We start from the raw sequence: 24,197 nt of genomic DNA, 5'->3' as shown, positions 1-24,197 counted from the left end.
AGTTAAAGATTTTCAACAACATGTTTGTAGCCCTTAAGGCTTCTACACATGCTGTTAAAAAAGCCAGCCTCCTCCATAATCCCCTCATAGCTGGACCTGACCATCTCCAGAATTGGTGGTTTACTCACACCAATTTTTGCCATCATCTAAGGAAAGTGATAGCAATACACCTGATGGCCCAGAAAGTCCCAAGGTTCGAAACGTTCAAAATAATATCCTGTTTTTCACAAACATCAATTTAAACTCTGTCACGAGAAAGGAAGATATGGCCTGTGTCTTCCATTCCCGGTGTGCAGAGAAGATGCTAGTGAAAAAGGAATAGAACACTAAAGGAACATACAACGGGCTATGTATGCATTTTAGTGGAAAACACCTATGCTGTGCCCTGTGATGGACAGTAGGGGTGTGACAAATACACACTAGACTCCAAGAGCAGAAAAAACTCTGCCCACTAAGAGAATAAAGACATTTTGGACTGTCTTCACCAAACTTCCATCTACAGGGGGACACAGATGCAACAGAAGGGATCGCTTTGCCTACCTGCAAACAATCCCACACTCCACAAGGTTGGACAGTCCGGCATGGAAGCAGTGTCAGAGGGTTCCTAAATGCCTCGCTCCACGATCCTAACCTTTAAAAGGATGCCTCGATCCTCTTCGTTACTGGGAGCGCCTATTTCTGGTACCATGACAAGGTACACAATTTATCTTCTCTTCGAAGCAATCTATTATTTGCCCACAGAATGAGCAAGGATATGGGACACAAAAGCAATACAAAACGACATCGCAAAGTACAACAAACGAGTAAATATTCTGAACCATCAGGTTGAGTTAAAGATTTTCAACAACATGTTTGTAGCCCTTAAGGCTTCCACACATGCTGTTAAAAAAGCCAGCCTCCTCCATAATCCCCTCATAGCTGGACCTGCCCATCTCCAGAATTGGTGGTTTACTCACACCAATTTTTGCCATCATCTAAGGAAAGTGATAGCAATACACCTGATTGCCCAGAAAGTCCGAAGGTTCGAAACATTCAAAATAATATCCCGTTTTTCACAAACATCAATTTAAACTCTGTCACGAGAAAGGAAGATATGGCCTGTGTCTTCCATTCCCGGTGTGCAGAGAAGATGCTAGTGAAAAAGGAATAGAACATTAAAGGAACATACAACGGGCTATGTATGCATTTTAGTGGAAAACACCTATGCTGTGCCCTGTGATGGACAGTAGGGGTGTGACAAATGCACACTAGACACCAAGAGCAGAAAACACTCTGCCCACTAAGAGAATAAAGACATTTTGGACTGTCTGCACCAAACTTCCATCTACAGGGGGACACAGATGCAACAGAAGGGATCGCTTTGCCTACCTGCAAACAATCCCACACTCCACAAGGTTGGACAGTCCGGCATGGAAGCGGTGTCAGAGGGTTCCTAAATGCCTCGCTCCACGATCCTAACCTTGAAAAGGATGCCTTGATCCTCTTCGTTACTGGGAGCGCCTCTTTCTGGTACCATGACAAGGTACACAATTTATCTTCTCTTCGAAGCAATCTATTATTTGCCCACAGAATGAGCAAGGATATGGGACACAAAAGCAATACAAAACGACATCGCAAAGTACAACAAACGAGTAAATATTCTGAACCATCAGGTTGAGTTAAAGATTTTCAACAACATGTTTGTAGCCCTTAAGGCTTCCACACATGCTGTTAAAAAAGCCAGCCTCCTCCATAATCCCCTCATAGCTGGACCTAACCATCTCCAGAATTGGTGGTTTACTCACACCAATTTTTGCCATCATCTAAGGAAAGTGATAGTAATACACCTGATGGCCCAGAAAGTCCCAAGGTTCGAAACATTCAAAATAATATCCTGTTTTTCACAAACATCAATTTAAACTCTGTCACGAGAAAGGAAGATATGGCCTGTGTCTTCCATTCCCGGTGTGCAGAGAAGATGCTAGTGAAAAAGCAATAGAACACTAAAGGAACATACAACGCGCTATGTATGCATTTTAGTGGAAAACACCTATGCTGTGCCCCGTGATGGACAGTAGGGGTGTGACAAATACACACTAGACACCAAGAGCAGAAAACACTCTGCCTACTAAGAGAATAAAGACATTTTGGACTGTCTTCACCAAACTTCCATCTACAGGGGCACACAGATGCAACACAAGGGATCGCTTTGCCTACCTGCAAACAATCCCACACTCCACAAGGTTGCACAGTCCGGCATGGAAGCGGTTTCAGAGGGTTCCTAAATGCCTCGCTCCACGATCCTAACCTTGAAAAGGAGGCCTCGATCCTCTTCGTTACTGGGAGCGCCTCTTTCTGGTACCATGACAAGGTACACAATTTATCTTCTCTTCGAAGCAATCTATTATTTGCCCACAGAATGAGCAAGGATATGGGACACAAAAGCAATACAAAACGACATCGCAAAGTACAACAAACGAGTAAATATTCTGAACCATCAGGTTGAGTTAAAGATTTTCAACAACATGTTTGTAGCCCTTAAGGCTTCCACACATGCTGTTAAAAAAGCCAGCCTCCTCCATAATCCCCTCATAGCTGGACCTAACCATCTCCAGAATTGGTGGTTTACTCACACCAATTTTTGCCATCATCTAAGGAAAGTGATAGCAATACACCTGATGGCCCAGAAAGTCCGAAGGTTCGAAACGTTCAAAATAATATCCTGTTTTTCACAAACATCAATTTAAACTCTGTCACGAGAAAGGAAGATATGGCCTGTGTCTTCCATTCCCGGTGTGCAGAGAAGATGCTAGTGAAAAAGGAATAGAACACAAAAGGAACATACAACGGGCTATGTATGCATTTTAGTGGAAAACACCTATGCTGTGCCCTGTGATGGACAGTAGGGGTGTGACAAATACACACTAGACTCCAAGAGCAGAAAAAACTCTGCCCACTAAGAGAATAAAGACATTTTGGACTGTCTTCACCAAACTTCCATCTACAGGGGGACACAGATGCAACAGAAGGGATCGCTTTGCCTACCTGCAAACAATCCCACACTCCACAAGGTTGGACAGTCCGGCATGGAAGCAGTGTCAGAGGGTTCCTAAATGCCTCGCTCCACGATCCTAACCTTTAAAAGGAGGCCTTGATCCTCTTCGTTACTGGGAGCGCCTATTTCTGGTACCATGACAAGGTACACAATTTATCTTTTCTTCGAAGCAATCTATTATTTGCCCACAGAATGAGCAAGGATATGGGACACAAAAGCAATACAAAACGACATCGCAAAGTACAACAAACGAGTAAATATTCTGAACCATTAGGTTGAGTTAAAGATTTTCAACAACATGTTCGTAGCCCTTAAGGCCTCCACACATGCTGTTAAAAAAGCCAGCCTCCTCCATAATCCCCTCATAGCTGGACCTAACCATCTCCAGAATTGGTGGTTTACTCACACCAATTTTTGCCATCATCTAAGGAAAGTGATAGCAATACACCTGATGGCCCAGAAAGTCCGAAGGTTCGAAACATTCAAAATAATATCCTGTTTTTCACAAACATCAATTTAAACTCTGTCACGAGAAAGGAAGATATGGCCTGTGTCTTCCATTCCCGGTGTGCAGAGAAGATGCTAGTGAAAAAGCAATAGAACACTAAAGGAACATACAACAGGCTATGTATGCATTTTAGTGGAAAACACCTATGCTGTGCCCTGTGATGGACAGTAGGGGTGTGACAAATACACACTAGACACCAAGAGCAGAAAACACTCTGCCTACTAAGAGAATAAAGACATTTTGGACTGTCTTCACCAAACTTCCATCTACAGGGGCACACAGATGCAACACAAGGGATCGCTTTGCCTACCTGCAAACAATCCCACACTCCACAAGGTTGCACAGTCCGGCATGGAAGCGGTGTCAGAGGGTTCCTAAATGCCTCGCTCCACGATCCTAACCTTGAAAAGGATGCCTCGATCCTCTTCGTTACTGGGAGCGCCTCTTTCTGGTACCATGACAAGGTACACAATTTATCTTCTCTTCGAAGCAATCTATTATTTGCCCACAGAATGAGCAAGGATATGGGACACAAAAGCACAACAAAACGACATCGCAAAGTACAACAAACGAGTAAATATTCTGAACCATCAGGTTGAGTTAAAGATTTTCAACAACATGTTTGTAGCCCTTAAGGCTTCCACACATGCTGTTAAAAAAGCCAGCCTCCTCCATAATCCCCTCATAGCTGGACCTGACCATCTCCAGAATTGGTGGTTTACTCACACCAATTTTTGCCATCATCTAAGGAAAGTGATAGCAATACACCTGATGGCCCAGAAAGTCCGAAGGTTCGAAACGTTCAAAATAATATCCTGTTTTTCACAAACATCAATTTAAACTCTGTCACGAGAAAGGAAGATATGGCCTGTGTCTTCCATTCCCGGTGTGCAGAGAAGATGCTAGTGAAAAAGGAATAGAACACTAAAGGAACATACAACGGGCTATGTATGCATTTTAGTGGAAAACACCTATGCTGTGCCCCGTGATGGTCAGTAGGGGTGTGACAAATGCACACTAGACTCCAAGAGCAGAAAACACTCTGCCCACTAAGAGAATAAAGACATTTTGGACTGTCTTCACCAAACTTCCATCTACAGGGGGAAACAGATGCAACAGAAGGGATCGCTTTGCCTACCTGCAAACAATCCCACACTCCACAAGTTTGGACAGTCCGGCATGGAAGCAGTGTCAGAGGGTTCCTAAATGCCTCGCTCCACGATCCTAACCTTGAAAAGGATGCCTCGATCCTCTTCGTTACTGGGAGCGCCTCTTTCTGGTACCATGACAAGGTACACAATTTATCTTCTCTTCGAAGCAATCTATTATTTGCCCACAGAATGAGCAAGGATATGGGACACAAAAGCAATACAAAACGACATCGCAAAGTACAACAAACGAGTAAATATTCTGAACCATCAGGTTGAGTTAAAGATTTTCAACATGTTTGTAGCCCTTAAGGCTTCCACACATGCTGTTAACCGGTTAAGGACCAGGCCCAAAAGTATGTTAAAGACCAGGCCTCTTTTTTCAAAACTGACATGTGTCACTTTAAATGGCAATAACTTTGAGACGCTTTAACTTACACAAATGAATTTGAGATTGTTTTCTTGTAACACATTATACTTCATGTTAGTGGTAAACACTAATCAATATTTTTGCATTTATTTATAAAAAAAACTAGGAAATTTGATGGAAATTTGAAAAAAATTGCAATTTTCAAAATGTGAAATTATCTGCTTTTCAGGCAGATAGTCATACCATCCAAATACATGAATAAATATTATCTCCCATATCTCTGCTTTATATTGGCATCATATTTTGATTGTCTTTTAATTTATTTTGGACGTCACAAGGCTTACAAGTGTAACAGCAATTTTCCAGATTTACAAGAAAATTCTCCAAACCAATTTTTTAGGGACCACTTCAGTTCTGAAAGTAATTATAAAGGCCTGTATAATAGAAACCCCCATAAATTACCCCATTTTCAAAACTGCACCCCTCAAATTATTCAAAACAGCATTTGGGATGTTTGTTAACCCTTTAAGCATTTCATAAGAATAAAAATAATATGGCAGTAAAATTTAGACATTTCATTTTTTTTCACTAATACATTCATTTAGACCCAAAATTAACACATTCACAAAGGGTTAAAGGAGAAAATGCATCTGACAGTTTATTGTGCAATTTCTCCCGTGCACAGAAATACCCCACATGTGGGTGTAAACTGATTTTTGGGCACACGGCAGTGCATGGAAGGGAAGGAGCGACACTGGGTGTTTGAACAGCAGATTTTGCTGGAATAATTTTCAGCGCCATGCCTTATTTGCAGAGACCCTAGAGTACCAAAACAATGGAAACCCCCCCAAAAGTGACCCCATTTTAGAATCCACACCCCTCACAGAATTCATCAAGGGGTATAGTCAGCATTTAGACCCTACAGTTGTTTCACAGATTTTACTAACATTGGGATGTGTAAATGAAAAATTACTAAAATGTCACTTTATCTCCAAAGTTTTCATTTTCACAAGGGGTTAAAGGAGTAAAAGCCCCCCACAGTTTGTTAAACAATTTCTCCTGAACACGGCAATACCCCATATGTGGCTATAATCTGCTGTATGGGAACATGGCGGGGCTCAGAATGGAAGGAGCGCTATTTTGCTTTTGGATGGCAGATTTTGCTGGAATTATTTTTAGGTGCCATGTCGCATTAGCAGAGCCCCTAGAGAACCAATACAGTGGAAACCCCCTAAAAGTGACCCCATTTGGGAAACTACACCCCCCACAGAACATATTAAAGGGTAGAGTGAGCATTTTGACCCTACAGCTGTTTCACAGATTTTATTAACATTGGGCCATGAAAATGAAAAATTACTTTTTTTCCAACAAACTGTCAATTTAGCCCCAAATTTTTAATTTTCACAAGAGGATAAAGGAGAAAAAGCTCCCTAAAGTTCGTTACACAAATTCTCCTGAACACAGAAATGCCCCATATGTGGTCATAATCTGCTGTATGGGAACATGGCGGGGTTCAGAATGGAAAGAGGGCTATTTGGCTTTTGGAGGGCAGATTTTGCTGGAATATTTTTCAGGTCCCATGTTGCATTTGCAGAGCCCCTAAAGTACCAATACAGTGGAAACCCCCTATAAGTGACCCCATTTTGGAAACTACACCCCTCATAGAATTTGTCTAGGGGTAGAGTGAGTATTTTGGCCTCACAGGTGTTTCACAGATTTTATTAACATTGGGACGTGAAAATGAAAAATTACTTTTTTTCCCAATAAATCGTCCATTTAGCGCCATAGTTTTAATTTTGCAAATAGTTTAAGAATTAAAAGCCCCCCACAGTTTGTTACACAATTTCTTCTGAACACGGCAATACCCCATATGTGGCCATAATCTGCTGTATGGGTACATGGTGGGGCTCAGAATGGAAAGAGCGCTATTTGGATTTTGGAGGGCAGATGTTGCTGGAATAGTTTTCAGGGGCCATGTCGCATTTGCAGAGCCCCTAAAGTATCAATACAATGGAAACCCCTCAAAAGTGACCCCATTTTAGAAACTACACCTGTCAAGGAATGTATCAAGAGGTATTATCATTTTGAGCCTAAAATGCTTCCCAAAAATTTAATGTACAAAATGAAAATTGAAATTTTTAAAAATATGCCATTTCGGTGCCCAATACGTTGCACCCACTTTGTGTTGTCAGAGACCTGCACTCCTAAAACTATTAAGGGGCCATCCCGGGGGTCAAAAAATTATATATGTGGGTGTAAACTGCTGCTTGGGCACACAGCAGGGCTCAGAAGGGAAGGACCACTGTGCGTTTTAGCTTTTGGGGTACAGATTTAGAGGGACTTTCTGGGTGCCATGTTGTTTTTGCAGAGCCCTGGAGGTGCCAGTAAACTGGAATTCACCAAGAAGTGACCCCATTTTGTAGGGGCAATTTTAGGGTCTCTGCAAATGTGACATGGTGTCCAAAAACGAAGAATCTAAATCTGCACTCCAAAAGCACATATTGCTCCTTCACATCTGCGCCCTGCTGGGTACCCAAATAGCAGTGTATGCCCACATGTATGACACTGGTGTACCCCGGATAACGGACTTAATACCAATATGTGGGTAGAATCGGCTGTTTGGGCACAGCCGGGGACAGAAGGGAAGGAGCGCTATTTTGGTTTTTGGAGAACAGTTTGGTTTTTGGACGTCATGCCACTTTTGCAAAGCCCCTGAATTGCCAATAAAGTGGAATCCGCAGACATGTCACCCTATTTTGGACACTACCCCACTGATGGGATTTATCAAGTGGTGTAGCGAGAATTTTTAACCCTTGAGTGTTGCATTTATTTAGTTTCCAGAAATGAAATCGCAACTGATAGAGAAGTTAAAAATGAAAATTTTACAGATTTGCCATTTCAGCGTGCAACATGTTGTGCCCGACTTATGTCAGCAGAGACACTCCAAAAACTGTTAAACGGGTATCCCAGGCACAACAGCTTTTAGAGCGTTCATCTCTGATACAAGGTGGACACAACATATTACGCACTGAAAGGACGTATTCCTGGAAAAATGGTCATTTTCACCTCTCACAATCCGCTTCGTATTCATTTATGGATAATAAGTTATAGCAACACTTGGGGGTTAAAAATGCTCTCTGTACCCCTGGAGAAATCCTTCAGGGGTGTAGTTTCCAAAATAAGGTCTCATATCAGGGGATTCCACTTTACTAGCGTTTCAGCTCTACAAAAGTGTCATGGCATCCAAAAACCAAACCGTCTGTGCTCCAAAAACCAAATGACCCTTCTTCCCTTCTGTGTCCGGCTGTGCCCTAATATCAGTTTATACCCACATATGACATTACGTGCATTATCCGGGGTACACCAGTATCATACATGTGTCATACATGTGTCATAAACTGCAGTTTGGACGTACAGCAGGGCGCAGAAGGGAAGGAGCGCTATGCGGCTTTTGGAGTACAGATTCAGATGTTTGGTATCTGGACGCCATGTCATGTTTGTAGAGCCTGTAAGGTACCAGAAAAGTGGATTCCATGGGGTACCAGGAGTGACCCCATTTTGAAAACTGCACCCCTCAAAGAATTTATCAGGGGGTGTAGTGAGTATTAGTATCCCGGACGTGACTGCACAGCGGATGGCGAAGAGGGAATATATAAGCTCTGCGGAGGACATTGCAAACACCAAATTCCCTACTATGTCCCAGTAGCTCCTATGATTGGGGGAGTCACTCTGGGGGTCACTTCTGGTGTCTGTTCCCTCATAAGCTGTAAATCTGGGGTGTCCCCTGATATTCGCTTGCACAGCTTATATATTCCCTTCCTGACGCCGCCAGTTGTATTCTAATAATTTGGCGATTTTTGAGGGTTTTTGTCTTCACATTGTGAGATGCTATATTTTCTTTATTTTTCTGGTGACGTGGCCATATAAGGGCTTATTCTTTGCGGGATGAGATGCATTTCGTAATGACACCATTTTTGGGTGTCTACATCTTTATGAATACATTTTATTAACCCTTTTTTGCTGGATTTAAAAAAAAAAAATCAATCCTGGCATTGAGTTTTACTTTTTTAATTTTGCGCCATGCAGCGTACAGTATAAGTAACATGTTCCCTTTATTCTGCGGGTCGGTACGGTTACGGCGATACCTCATTTATATTATTTTTTTATGTGTTACTAGTTCTGCAGAGGAAAAACACATTTGGGGACATAAATCAATGTTTTTTGCATCGCATCTTCTAAGAGGCGTAACATTTTTATTTTTCGGTTGACAGTGTTGGTTGAGGGCTTATTTTTTGCGGGACAACCTGTGCTTTTTATTGGTACTGTTGTCGGATGCATATGACTTTTTGATCACTTTTTATAGCATATTTTGTATGGTGAGATGGCGAAAAATCATTACTTCTGGCGAGTTTTTTCCGTTTTTTTTCCCGACGTTCACCGTGTACATTAAATATTATTTCAGTTTTATTGTACAGGTTGTTACGGACGCGGCGATACCAAATATGCATTGCTTTTTTTAATTTTTAGTGCTTTTTTTTATATAATTCATTTTGTATAGAAAAAAGGGATTTTTGGACTTTAGAACTTTATTACTTTTTTCATACACTTTTTTTTTTTTTAAACTTTTTTTTTTACTTTTTCATGTGTCCCTTTAGGACACTTGAATCAGTTGATGCTTTGATGAAAGCATCAGCTGATTCAGCACAGTAGCAGACAGGACACGAGCAGGACATGAGCCTGCTCGTGTCCTGTAAGCTGCAGAGGAAGTGAGACACATCGCTCACTTCCTCCACCGCCTGGCAGGATCACCAGGTATGTGGGGGCTCCGGTAGTCTGGGGTCACTGGCCAGACCCCAGACTACCTTCTACTGACATCGGCACCCCCCGATCTCGCCGCGGGGGGTGCCGATCACTTTCAAATATCGGCGGATCCCTTTCGATCGCGCCGTGATGTTTGACGGCGCGATCGAAAGGGTTAACACGTCCAGTCGGACTCAGTTCCGACTAGACGTTATGGAGGAAGGGGTTAGGTGTTAGTAACACCTAACCCCTGTCCCCCCCGCACCCCTCCCCCCGCCAGAAAGGTACCTAAAGGCCGGACGTATTTCGGCAATAGTCCGGTCTTTAGGTACCAGCACATGAGGCCGTAAATTTACGTACGGCGGTCCTCATGTGGTTAAAAAAGCCAGCCTCCTCCATAATCCCCTCATAGCTGGACCTAACCATCTCCAGAATTGGTGGTTTACTCACACCAATTTTTGCCATCATCTAAGGAAAGTGATAGCAATACACCTGATGGCCCAGAAAGTCCCAAGGTTCGAAACGTTCAAAATAATATCCTGTTTTTCACAAACATCAATTTAAACTCTGTCACGAGAAAGGAAGATATGGCCTGTGTCTTCCATTCCCGGTGTGCAGAGAAGATGCTAGTGAAAAAGGAATAGAACACTAAAGGAACATACAACGGGCTATGTATACATTTTAGTGGAAAACACCTATGCTGTGCCCTGTGATGGTCAGTAGGAGTGTGATAAATGCACACTAGACTCTCCTCCATAATCCCCTCATAGCTGGACCAAGTCATCTCCAGAACTGGTGGATTATTCACACCAATTTTTTATATCTCCTAAGGAAAGTGATAGCAATACACCTGATGGTCCCTTGAATTCCCTGCAATGAGATTGTGGGATCCAAGGTATTTACATGGATGAGCAACATAAAATGTACAGAAACACAGACATTAATACAGGACCAATTGCCTGTATCTTTTTTCCATCTTTTTTATTGTAAGAAAAGGAAACAGTCAGCATGCAACATTTACTGTAAATCAGGAGATTTTCCCATTATGTATGTTTGGTTCAGAAACGCAACAACTAACCATTGAGCCGCAGTAGGGCTAGCCCTAGGATTCTTTGGGCCCGTAGGCAACAGAGCCTCAATTGACCCATCTTGGACAAACTGATGTGCACTGCATTAACAAGCAACCAAAATTAGATTTATTTTGCTGAGGCAGACCTACTGAAGTATAATGTAATACAATCCATTCTGTTGGGAATGTTTTATTTTATATCATATAAGTATAAGACGGTGCAGAGCATTGCAGCGTTCCACTCATGATTAGGCCTCAATGAATGGGTATAATCAGTGGGGAGAGTTAAGCCATGGCCTTCGAATCATCTGCAGAATCCATGGAAAAATGGAGAACGAAGCTTTTTTTTTTCCGCATCGTTCATCTTCAATTGTTTTCAATGGGAGGCAGAATGAGGGATTTGAAGGCAAAATCGTTGCAAAATCAGTACTAGATTACGACATGTGAACAGGCCTTTATACTGGTAGCAGTGAAGGTGCATAACAAGCAAAGACTGGGCCTCATATCAAACCTTTCACTTGGTTTCCCCCTACGGTGTCACTGAAGATGCCCGAAGATGGCAGGGAGTCACGCCAGAGCCCAGGAGAGGTAAGTAACATTGTTTTTTTTTCGTATGACACCTCCCCCAGACCTCCAATTATTATTGTCTGGGATGAGACTCTGGAAGAAACTCCACAGTATAATAATAGTAGTTCAGTCCACCAGGTGATCCTTGTGAGACGAATCTTGCTATGTTCGCCCAAAAAATACTCTTGCCACAGGCCCATGGTCTTACTTACTGAGTCCTGCTCCCGACCACAGCTGCCTTAGCGTCTACTTTAGCCCTCCCGGGAGCCCTGTGTTGCATATTACATCACTGCCATCAAAGTCCTGACGCTGTTCAGCGTCAGCAACATGATATGAGCCTGTAGGGGTCACCATAGGAAAAAGAACTGTGTGAAGGGGCCACTGTAGGACTTTATAATGTGTGGAGTGGCCTCTCTGGGACATTATATTTTATGCAGGGACCACAATAGGACATTATACTTTATGCAAGGACCACAGTGGAACATTATACTGTGTGCAGGAACTGCTGTGGGACATTTTGCTGTATGCAAGGGCCGCCATGGGACATTATACAGTGGGCAGGGGTTGCTATTAGACATTATACTGTGTGGAAGGGTCCCTATTGGACATTGTACTGTGTGCTGGGGGTTTTATGGAACATTATATTGTGTGAGGGGGCGCTATGGGACATTATACTACATGGAGGCCACTATCGGACATTATACTGTATGGGGGTGGTATGGAACATTAAACTTTGTGGAGATGCCACTGTGGGATGTTAAAGGGATCCTATAATTCAGAAGCAATTTTTTTGTCCCTAACACGTCGGAATAGCCTTAAGAAAGGCTATTTATTTTTTTTTTTTATTAAATGTAGATTGTGAGACCCATATAGAGATCACAATGTACAATTTTTTTCCCTATCAGTATGTCTGTTTGGAATATGGGATGGAGATCCATGCATACATGGGGAGAACATACAAACTCCTTGCAGATAGGTTTTTGCCCTTGGTGGGATTTGAACACCAGGACTCCAGCGCTGCAAGGCTGCAGTGCTAACCACTGAGCCACCGTGTGGCCCCAGAAAGGCTATTCGTCTCTTACCTTTAGATGTGTTCTCCGCTGCGCCATTACGTAGAAATCCCGTTTTTTGTCGGTATGCAAATGAGTTCTCTTGCAGCACTGGGGGCGGGCCCCAGCACTCAAACAGCACTGGAGGCGTCCCCAGTGCTGCCAGAGAACTCTCCAGTGCCACCTCCATCTTCTTCTGGAACATCATCTTCCTGTTTCTTATTCCGGTGCAGGCTTTGAAACTTGTAGGCCTCAGGCTTTGAGCAGAGCCTTCTGCGGATGCCCGCAGCCATAAGAAAAATGGCCGCTTACACAAGGGACAGAGTAGTATGCTTTTTTTTTTTCACTGTCCCCAGCTTATATAAACGTTAAAATGGTTGACCATTTTTGGCTGGACAACCCCTTTAATATCAGAAGGATATTGGCCTCCATCACCAACTCCCACCCACAATATAATGGCTTCATCAATCGTCACCATACAGTATGGGGAACCAGTGTATGCGGGGGAATAGTTAAAGGACCACTGTATGGAGGATGAGGCACGTGAGTTAGCCACTATATGGAGGGAATAGAGAAGAGGCTAATGTATCAGCCATACAGTGTCCCCCTTCACTATCCCCCCATATAGTGGCCAACTGTATGAGGGAACCAGTGTATGGGGGAAAATAATGAAGGGACCACAGTATGGAGGACAGGTGAATTGGCCACTTTATGGGGGGAATGGTGAACGGGCCACCGTATGGCTAATACAGTAGCCCCTTCACTGCTCCTTCATTTCAGCAGTAGGTCAGTACTTAAAAAAACTGAAGAGAACCTGGTGGCATCCCTTACCCCTCCCGCTCCTGCGTGCGGCCTCTCCTCTTCCTACGTCAGCCTGGGCCCTGTGTGCAGCACATTATGTCGTGATGAAGTAATGCGCAGCGTACAGGGCCCCCCCTGCACAGGAGCAGGGGAGAGGAAAGTGGATAGGGGCCTTACCGCACCTCCACTGCCTATTAAAAAAAGTAGGTCCAGTAAGGCCCTATAAAGGTACAGAGCCCATCGCGGGATTCACCAGTCCCCCGGCGGACCAGTCTGACCCTGGTGGAAGGTATAAAAGTGGTTCATAAACTGTGTGGGGGCCATAAATAAGGGGATCATATACTGGGGGGAGGGAAGGGGTCATATAATAAAGTGAGACATAAAAAGGGGTCAGATAATACACAATAATTAGCTGCCGATGAGGGTCACACAAAATGTCTTGGCGTGTCACCTGTACACACCTGGCCACGGCTCACAATCATTATTTACACTATGTTCAGCATTTCCATTGAGAATTTCAGGTTTTATTTTTATTGCATAAAATAACAGGACACAAGTTGCAATAATCTAAAGAAGCAAATAAAATCTGCTATGGTTTGTATTTTCTAACAATGTTTCTTTTCCATGGATGTGTATGACCAACATAAGTAGTGTCATGTTACTGTCAGGAGTGTCTGTCACTGGTGGGGGGAGGGGACCAGAAGGGGGAAACTGACAAAAACCCAATGGGGACAATTTTAAAAAACGTATCAATGAGGAAGTGTCTTTGTTGCCATAGCAAGTGATCATAGCACTTGTTATACTTCACATTTTACTGCTGAAACATGAAGCTTCCTTTGGTCAACAGCGTTCATAAATCTACTGGAGCAAAACTACAACTCTCCCCTATGCCCACTAGGTGGCGCTGCTGCCTATGAGTATTTTATACTGGCCGTGGACTGCTCCTATCTGCTCCTGCCCGCTCACCTTGTAGCTGTAGCTCCTCCTCTATTGGGAGGGACTTCTGGCTGTAGCTCCTCCTCCTGCTCTCCCTCCTTCAGCTATTCGGCTGCAGGGGGCGCTCCGCTTCTCCTCTGTGGCTTCTCACCTGTTGGAATTACTGGCACCCGCACTTTCCGTTGGCTCAGGGTATCACGTGTCTGGTCACGTGACCTCCGCAGCTCCTCCCCGCGCGGGGCTGACAGGACAGCAGTGTGCAGAGCTCAGCCGGCAGGGAGAGGAGCTGCTCTCTACTCCTGTCTGTGCTGTGTGTTGTGTCATATCCGCAGCTTGTCACCAATAGAACTGTCCTCTAGTCCTGACCTGGGCAGAGGGATTGTGAATGCAGATACAGGAGACTGCCTGCCCCAACACACCCATCATATAAGGTACTGGATGTGTATTAATGGCTGTGCATGTGGATAGCTTTACTAGCTGTGTGTATATATGTAATGTAGGTGTATATAGACATGTAACATGTAAGTATTGTGTATAATATGTGAGGTATGTACTGTGTATAATGACATGTGTGTTTATGTACATGTATACAGTATACACACACAGAAATATATACACACATACCTACCAACCAACTTTCCAAGGACAGAGAGAGGGACACAATGTGTGGTCTGCTATGCCTGCCACAGCAAATTTAGCTCCCCGCACTTCTATGTTGACTCCGCCCATTCTCACCCATTTTTTTGTACCCACGCACTGTATGATGCTCCTAGAGTCACCCTAACATTATATGAACAAGCAATGGATTAGGGAATACCAAAAATTAGTGAATACCTATTTATTAACCCTATGTTAAACTTGCTGCTCTACTATAGCTTCTCTTCCCCTGTTTTAGACCACCAACACCATACCTGTACTAATCACATCTGCATTGGTATTCCTTTCGGGGGAGTCTTCATGGGGACCCCCTGAACAGACTACCAAACGCATTTGCAAACGGTGTGCAGTGAAAGCATACGGACCTCATAGACTATAATGGAGTCCGTGTGCTTGCCGCCAGATCTCCACATGAGTCATGCGGAGAGGAAAGTAGATTGTGAAGTACTTTCCTCTCCGCATGTTACCTATGGAGATCTCGCAGTAAGCACACAGACCCCATTATAGTTAATGGGTTCTGTGTGTTTTTAATGCACAGCGCTTGCAAATGCGTTCAGTAGTCCATAAGATGGGGGTCCCCATGAAGACTCCCCGAAAGGATTACCAAACGCAGATGTGAACGAGGGGATAGAACTCTTCAAATACATTAGATTACTTAGGTTAATCAGCTTTATGTAATATTTATTGTATTTTAGCCATTTTAAGATGATACTCAAAGGTAAAACCTGAATGCTGTATCTATATTCATGTGGCTAGTGGACCTATACACTGTGCTATTAGTATATTTGTGCAGTGTAAGGTTTTATCAGTAAATCCCCTTATTGATGCTAAGTAACCTCAGGACTTTCTTTGTCATCTCCTATAAAGCGGTGAGGTCTTCAATGCCAGATTTTTATGAGAAAATGAAGAACAGATTACGCACAGAAGAACAGGGCGCAGACACTGTGTTGTGGCTGTCTGTCTCTCCTGCAGTAACAAAGCATACGAGTGGCCTCTTCTTCCAAGGTACGTCTTTTGTGTAGAACTGGGGGTTTGGTGGGTGCAGAGCCCAATGGAAAAAAGTTCAGAGCCAAAATTTCTTTTTTAATTTATGGTCACTATCAATTACTCCATAGTCTGTAGCTTTTATGTATCGATCTATGTGCAGATGGTTTATTGGGTTGTTGTTTTGTTATTGACCACACCCACTTTCATACTCACCGGTCCCCCGATGCTCCGGTGTCGTCCCAGTGTGTTCCGGTCCTTCTGATGAACGGGTCTCTCAGAATTCCACTGAAACTGTTGAGGCCAATCAACGAATGGCAGGCGATGTTACTACCTGTGACATCATGGGTCTCTTCCTGAGGCTGCTGATTGGCCAATTAGTGGCTTCAGCAGAACTCCAGAAGAGTCCCATTCAGCAGAAGGACCAGACTGCGCCAAATGAACACTGGAACATTGGAGACAGGCAAGTATGCATTTTTATTTCTTTCACTTCCCCCTGCTGCTTTAAAAGTTAAAGGATTTGTCCAATTTTGCATGGATAATCCCTTTAATGCGCACAAACTAAAAATAAATAAAAAGAGGTGAGCACGCCTTTCAGCACATTTACCATGTGGTTTAGGTCATTATGCACATCACCCATTGTGTTGCAGTTTAGCAGGAAAGGCGCATAGCTCAATGTGCACCAATATTTTTACACAAAGTATGTCAATTGTGTTTCTGCACTATTGTTACTGACTGTAAAGCTTATAACCATCTCAATATCTTTTCTTCTTCTAGATCGGAAACCTGTGTCTACACACCTCCCTCTGGCGAGTACACACTCCTCTGATGGAGATGAAGAGAAACTCCTTCAAACCTTACAGGAGATGTCTCAAAAATTTGCCACCGCTTCCTGTAAATTATAGCCCAGATGCCGGGTACAGCTGTATCTACTATAATTGGATAAATGGCTGTATTTAACCCCATGTGCTAGTCTCTCTAATAGAAGACCACATGTAGTATTAGTAGATAACAGCTATACAGAACACCACTGTACCTTCAGATTTACATAGAGCTAGCGCTTGTCAGCTACTCACTACCTCTGTATAGACAGGCAGATGAACGCTTGCCATGCTGCAGGTAAGAAGATGCTAACTATGCAGCTTTACCTTCTGTAAGTAATATGGCTTCAGGCCGGGTCATATCCCCGCTTCACAAAGGAAAAGACCAGACCACCTTGATCCCTCCAGAGACGATCGGTCCATATTTGTAATAATAAATTATTTTCTAAATGTAAGAGTTTTACTGGACTGGTTTATCTTCTCAGAATGGGATAATGTAGTAATTGAGTTTTGTAATTTTAATATAAAATGTTACATTTCAGTATACTATGCATATAGACCATTTACTAACAGACATTGTAACCTGAACAGGTAGTCAATTGACTGTCTAGACAACGTTTTATACCACCTATTAGTTGGTTTACTTTGTGCCACAATGTTATACTACATTTTGGCACAATCGTAGTATGCATTGATGTGTCTTATACCCTTCTCAGCTAAGCCATGTGAGACCAGAGGTCAACAATTTCTGCAAAATATCTAGTAGTGCTATACATACATACATATATATATATATATATATATATATATATATATATATATACATTAGTGCAGGAGTTGCAGGACAAAACATATTTTTGGTGACACAAAGTGAGTCGCGGCTAAAATCTCTGTAACCCAGTCAAATTGTTCCTGTTGGTCAGGGGTAAATTCAGGGATGTTAAACATAACAAATTAATTTTTATGGGGCAACTCAACACCTACTGCTGGAAAACAAAGGACGGGGCAGGATGGATTTTAATATGCAAAAGGACTTTTGGGAAACAGTCAGCGAGTGGGCCGTAGTACCCAGGCTGAACTGGGTATAGGAGTCACTACATCAGAGTCTATTAAGATACAGTGACCTCCCAAACAGCCCGATAGCTACAGTAATGGATTAATAGCGCTATGTCACTTCATTACTGTAGTGATCGGACTGTTCGGGAGCCGACTACATTATAACTGACTGTGATGCACTGACTCCTATGTACATTTGGTATAAGGAAAATGTTTGTTTTTGTACCATGTTAGCCAGTGGTTATGAAATATAAAAAACAAAAAACTTGCAAGTCTTCAGTAGGTGATACCTTTTTTAATGGCTAACTCATAATGATGACAGAATATGACGTTTCGAAGCTTCCTCTGAGCTCCTTCTTCAGATATATCTAAAAGCACTTTCTGCAGGCTGTATATATATATATATTGCAATTATTATATGGGTTGTTACAGCTACATATACAGTCCTATGAAAAAGTTTGGGCACCCCTATTAATCTTAATCATTTTTAGTTCTAAATATTTTGGTGTTTGCAACAGCCATTTCAGTTTGATATATCTAATAACTGATGGACACAGTAATATTTCAGGATTGAAATGAGGTTTATTGTACTAACAGAAAATGTGCACTATGCAATAAACCAAAATTTGACCAGTGCAAAAGTATGGGCACCTCAACAGAAAAGTGACATTAATATTTAGTAGATCTTCCTTTTGCAAAGATAACAGCCTCTAGTCGCTTCCTGTAGCTTTTAATCAATTCCTGGATCCTGGATGAAGGTATTTTGGACCATTCCTCTTTACAAAACAATTCAAGTTCCGTTAAGTTTGATGGTCGCCGAGCATGGACAGCCCGCTTCAAATCATCCCACAGATGTTCAATGATATTCAGGTCTGGGGACTGGGGTGGCCATTCCAGAACATTGTAATTGTTCCTCTGCATGAATGCCTGAGTCGATTGGAGCGGTGTTTTGGATTATTGTCTTGCTGAAATATCCATCTCCGGCGTAACTTCAACTTCGTCACTGATTCTTGAACATTATTCTCAAGAATCTGCTGATACTGAGTGGAATCCATGCGACCCTCAACTTTAACAAGATTCCCGATGCCGGCATTGGCCACACAGCCCCAAAGCATGATGGAACCTCCACCAAATTTTACAGTGGGTAGCAAGTGTTTTTCTTGGAATGCTGTTTTTTTGGACACCATGCATGACACCTTTTTGTATGACCAAACAACTCAATCTTTGTTTCATCAGTCCACAGGACCTTCTTCCAAAATGAAGCTGACTTGTCCAAATGTGCTTTTGCATACCTCAGGTGACTCTGTTTGTGGCGTGCTTGCAGAAACAGCTTCTTTCTCATCACTCTCCCATACAGCTTCTCCTTGTGCAAAGTGCGCTGTATTGTTGGCCGATGCACAGTGACACCATCTGCAGCAAGATGATGCTGCAGCTCTTTGGAGGTGGTCTGTGGATTGTCCTTGACTGTTCTCACCATTCTTCTTCTCTGCCTTTCTGATATTTTTCTTGGCCTGCCACTTCTGGGCTTAACAAGAACTGTCCCTGTGGTCTTCCATTTCCTTACTATGTTCCTCACAGTGAAAACTGACAGGTTAAATCTCTGAGACAACTTTTTGTATCCTTCCCCTGAACAACTATGTTGAACAATCTTTGTTTTCAAATCATTTGAGAGTTGTTTTAAGTAGCCCATGATGCCACTCTTCAGAGGAGATTCAAATAGGACAACAACTTGCAATTGGCCACCTTAAATACCTTTTCTCATGATTGGATAGATCTGGCTATGAAGTTCAAAGCTCAGTGAGGTTACAAAAACAATATTGTGCTTCAGTAAGTCAGTAAAAAGTAGTTAGGAGTATTCAAATCAATAAAATGATAATGGTGCCCATACTTTTGCACCGGTCAAATTTTGGTTTAATGCATGTTGCACATTTTCTGTTAGTACAATAAACCTCATTTCAATCCTGAAATATTACTGTGTCCATCAGTTATTAGATATATCAAACTGAAATGGCTGTTGCAAACACCAAAATATTTAGAACTAAAAATGATTAAGATTAATAGGGGTGCCCAAACTTTTTCATAGGACTGTATATCTGGATACAGGGATAGGATTTCAGGAGGGAGGGGGGAAGAGGCTTATTACTATATACATATAAAAACAAATAATCAATCCCCAGTTCCCAGAGTCTTTATCTTTATGGCTGTCTTAGTTCAAAGATTTGTATAAAAAGACATAAATCCACGTGATGTATTCAAACCACTATCCAGAGACTTGAATAGGGTTATGCACTTGTACTAATAAATCAGTCGCTGTTTTCTTGATTTAAAGTTCCCTCTTAAAATCTAAATTTTCATGTCACTGGTGATATTATGATCTTCCTGGCAGAAATGTTTTGGCACGGGAAGGTCTATCCTCTGTTGTTTAATTGTATGTCGATGGGAATTGATACTCATTCTGAGTTTCTGTCCGGTTGGAGACATCCACAGCGCCCTGCCCGTTTAAAGCTGACATAAAGCCATACCTACCAACTTTTGAAGAATCGAAAGAGGGACAAAATGTGCGGCGCGCGTAATTTAGGGCAAATTTAGCCACGCCCACTTTTGTGTTCACTCCGCCCATTCTCATTAATTTTTCATGTGCCTGCACACAGTATAATCCTCCTACAGTCACCCGTAAATTATATGTCCCCCCTCTATCTCTCCCCCAGTTTCATATACACCCTTCATCTGCCCCCAGTTTCATGTCCCCCCCTCCATCTCTGCCCCCAGTTTCATGTCCCCTCCATCTCTGTCCCCAGATTCATGTCCCCCATCTCTTCCCCCAGATTCATGTCCTCTCCATCTCTGCCCCCAGATTCATGTCCCCTCCATCTCTGCCCCCAGATTCATGTCCCCTCCATCTCTGCCCCCAGATTCATGTCCCCCCATCTCTGCCCCCGGATTCATGTCCCCCCATCTCTTCCCCCAGACTCATGCCCCCCATCTCTGCCCCCAGATTCATGTCCTCTCCATCTCTGCCCCCAGATTCATGTCCCTCCATCTCTGCCCCCAGATTCATGTACCCCATCTCTGCCCCCAGATTCATGTCCCCCCCATCTCTGCCCCCAGATTCATGTCCCCCATCTCTGCCCCCAGATTCATGTCCTCCATCTCTGCTCCCAGATTCATGTCCCCCATCTCTGCCCCCAGATTAATGTCCTCCCATCTCTGCCCCAGATTCATGACCCCCCATCTCTGCCCCCAGATTCATGTCCCCTCCATCTCTGCCCCCAGATTCATGTCCCCCCATCTCTGCCCCCAGATTCATGTCCCCCCATCTCTGCCCCCGGATTCATGTCCTCTCCATCTCTGCCCCCAGATTCATGTCCGTACATCTCTGCCCCCAGTGTCATTCCGTCCTCTCCTTCATCTGCCCCCAGTTTCACGTTCCACCTCCACATTACACTTACCTTCTCCTCGTTCCCCCGCTGCTCTCTGCGCGCCTCTGTCTCTCTCGCGCGTGCACAGTTGTAGATGCGATGTGACGTCATCACGATCGCGTCTACAAGCCAGTAGGCGGCGTACAGCGGTGAAGGTGCTGAACTGTGACAGCTCCTTGCTTCAGCCGCGTATGTGTTCAACTCAGATCTGTGTCCTCTGGACGCAGATCTGAGTTGAAATCGGGACATACCTCCTTCCAACCGGGACCGCGGGACACGTCATCAGAATCGTGAATGTCCCGCGGAAATCGGGACGATTGGGAGGTATGCTCACCTATGTTCAAAAACTTCTCATACCCTAATCTGGCGTCTTCAAGCACCGCAGGGTCACCCCATCGATAAGACCTTGCACATGGTATTGGAAGCACCGGAATATCCAGCTGCCGATGCAGCAAGCAGTTAGTGGGGACCGGGTGACCGCTGAGTTGCTCTATTACAGAGTGCTTATGCCCGCAGGGGGTACGACTAGTGTGGCGTACAAACTGAAGACCCCCTGCACCTGAAAGAAAATAAAACATATAAACGATGTAAGACAAAAAGACCTGAGTCAGGTCGTGACTGCCTTCTAAGACACTAAGTAGGTTAAAAACTTCCTTAGTGCACTCTCTGTGAGAAGGTATAGGCTGAGTAGGCCGAGCCGACAGCTTTCATTATCCTAGTGTCTGCCTCCTAGTGGCCAGGTCTATACCCAAGGTGTTGTGTCCCCCAGTGAAATATGCGAGAAAAATGCCTTATGTGAATTTGACCTTAAAGAACATCTGCCACTAAACAACATAAAACATGGCATTACCTACTACATGACCCATCATTCTTCTGCTCCCTGGTGTGAGGACTAATCTGATGTTTAATACTAGACCTAAGCAGGCTATGCTGATGGTTTTCTTACATGTCCAGTAGGGGGCAATAATCACCACTAATATAATCTGTGATTTTGTCAAATGCACTCAGAATTGACCCTCTAAATGGTAGATGACAAAATGGCCACTCTTGTATATTTATTAAACCTGTCCCCCGCCCATTGCTCTTAGACTACATCATTTAGGTACTTCCTCTACTTGCCAATATTGGACATGTACATGTGCAATAATGAATGGACATTTTTTCCTTCTAAAAGCTCCACCCCATGGACTTCTTTGGGAATGGCTGCACCCTTTAGTCTTGTTCCATTCCCAATCATAATATGGGTCACATTTTGTTTTGTTTTTTAGCCCCACTTTTTCTCCCTTCCTTTCCCCCTCCGAATATATAAAATAAAAAAAAGATTTTAAAACACTGACAGATTTTTTATTTTTTAGAAATTTGTGCTCATGCATCCAGATTTCCCTTACTTACTGTTCATCCATGATGGACTATCACACACGTACTTCAAACTCAAACCCCATGAAGGGAATCGTGGACCTCATGGAGCTGCATTTTCCACAAACTGCGTTTCCACATTTTCTGCAGCGCTAACCACTGAGCCATATTATAACACCAGTGCGGGGACAGGGGAGGTTACTTTAACCATCGGGAGATACTATTGCTACTTCTTTAGCGTTATGGCTGGCATGAAGGCGATGTCACTGTGTTAGTACTGATCGTCAGGTCTCTGCTGATGAATTAGGGTTACTGTTGTGTTATAGCTATTTTTTGTAGCTGATCTGAAATAATAATGAAATGATAGGAGCTGCCATAGTGTCCAAAAGATCACAATGGTGGGATCACAATTCTTTTATTGTGTAAACACCAGGGCTATGGAGTTGGGAAGATAAACCAAAAACTCCTACTCCTCTGTTTTCCCACAGTCCAACTCCTTAAGAAAAGGCAGACAGCCATGGTCAGACAGAAGCAATAAAGATCCTCTTATTCATTAAAAATCCAGAGAGTGAATTCCTATGAAAGTAAATATGTTAGGCTAGGTTCACACTAGCGCTCGCTCTATGTTCAGGGATTCCGTGCCCCATTCCGCTTGAAAAATGCGGAGAGAAGCAAGCAGGAGTTTTCCCTTACATGCATCTTCAAAACAGGCACTGACCTTACAATTGGGAGTAGTAAGAAAGACGGAGCCGCACGGTGCTTCATATGAGGACTTCTCTCTACTGCTCAAATTCTTTAAAAAAAATCAATTCTCATCTCTTCAAAACATTTGTGGGTGAAACACGCGTCGGGTGTTCCTGATACTGCAATTGTTGTCAGTATATTTGTGTACATTTGTATGTTACCTTTTTAGTGTAAATTAATAAAGTATTACTATATTTTATTATTCTATATGTGTGGTCGGATTGTTCTTTTTGGCTCTATATGGAATTCCCACACTAAAGTGTCAATATAATTATTGGTTGTATTCAGTTTATAAAGTAGCTCACATGCTGGAAAAGTGTGAGCACCCCTGCTATAGGTGAACAGCTTTTGGGCAGGTCTGCTAGATGTGGACCATACTGCATGGAGTTTGACTGGCTTGTAAAAAATCAGAATAGTGAGAACTGTTTGCGCTTAGAGGGAGTTAGGTATCATGTATTTGTTCTGTCTGAACCATGTAGGAAGGATTTACTGTCCTCATCCACTTGCATCTGTGCCATCTAACTAAAGCAAGTTGAAGTATCATTGTTGATTTTGGCATTTCTGGAGCGTGTTTTCAGCTAACCCACATAGGTCAGAGTGGTCTTGGCAATGTGCCTCTGGATTCTGAAAGAGGCAATATCACATCAGTTAGGACTAGAGATGAGTGAACAGTAAAATGTTGGAGGTTCGATATTCGTTTCGAGTAGCCCCTCAGTATTCGACTACTCGAATTGAATATCGAACCCTATTATAGTCTACGGGGGGAAAATGCTCGTTTCAGGGGTAGGCAACATTCGATCAAATTATACTTACCAAGTCCATGAGTGAGGGTCGGGCTGGATCCTCTGAGAAGTCTTCTCCGTGCAGCGTCCCTGTGG

The 24,197-nt window shown here is 43.2% G+C and overlaps 1 long non-coding RNA gene across 1 annotated transcript; it reads left to right on the top strand.

Annotated features, from left to right (window-relative positions):
• The first annotated feature begins 14,530 nt into the window (after nt 1-14,530).
• Nucleotides 14,531-17,128, top strand: LOC142193911 (uncharacterized). The gene is made up of 3 exons (XR_012715004.1): nt 14,531-14,713; nt 15,807-15,944; nt 16,701-17,128. It is a non-coding gene; the product is annotated as an uncharacterized LOC142193911 (long non-coding RNA).
• The last annotated feature ends 7,069 nt before the right edge of the window (nt 17,129-24,197 follow it).

The sequence above is a fragment of the Leptodactylus fuscus genome, chromosome 2, assembly GCF_031893055.1.
Source record: "Leptodactylus fuscus isolate aLepFus1 chromosome 2, aLepFus1.hap2, whole genome shotgun sequence".
Classification (NCBI taxonomy): Eukaryota; Metazoa; Chordata; class Amphibia; order Anura; family Leptodactylidae; genus Leptodactylus; species Leptodactylus fuscus.
This window is presented reverse-complemented; position numbering and strand designations above follow the sequence as displayed.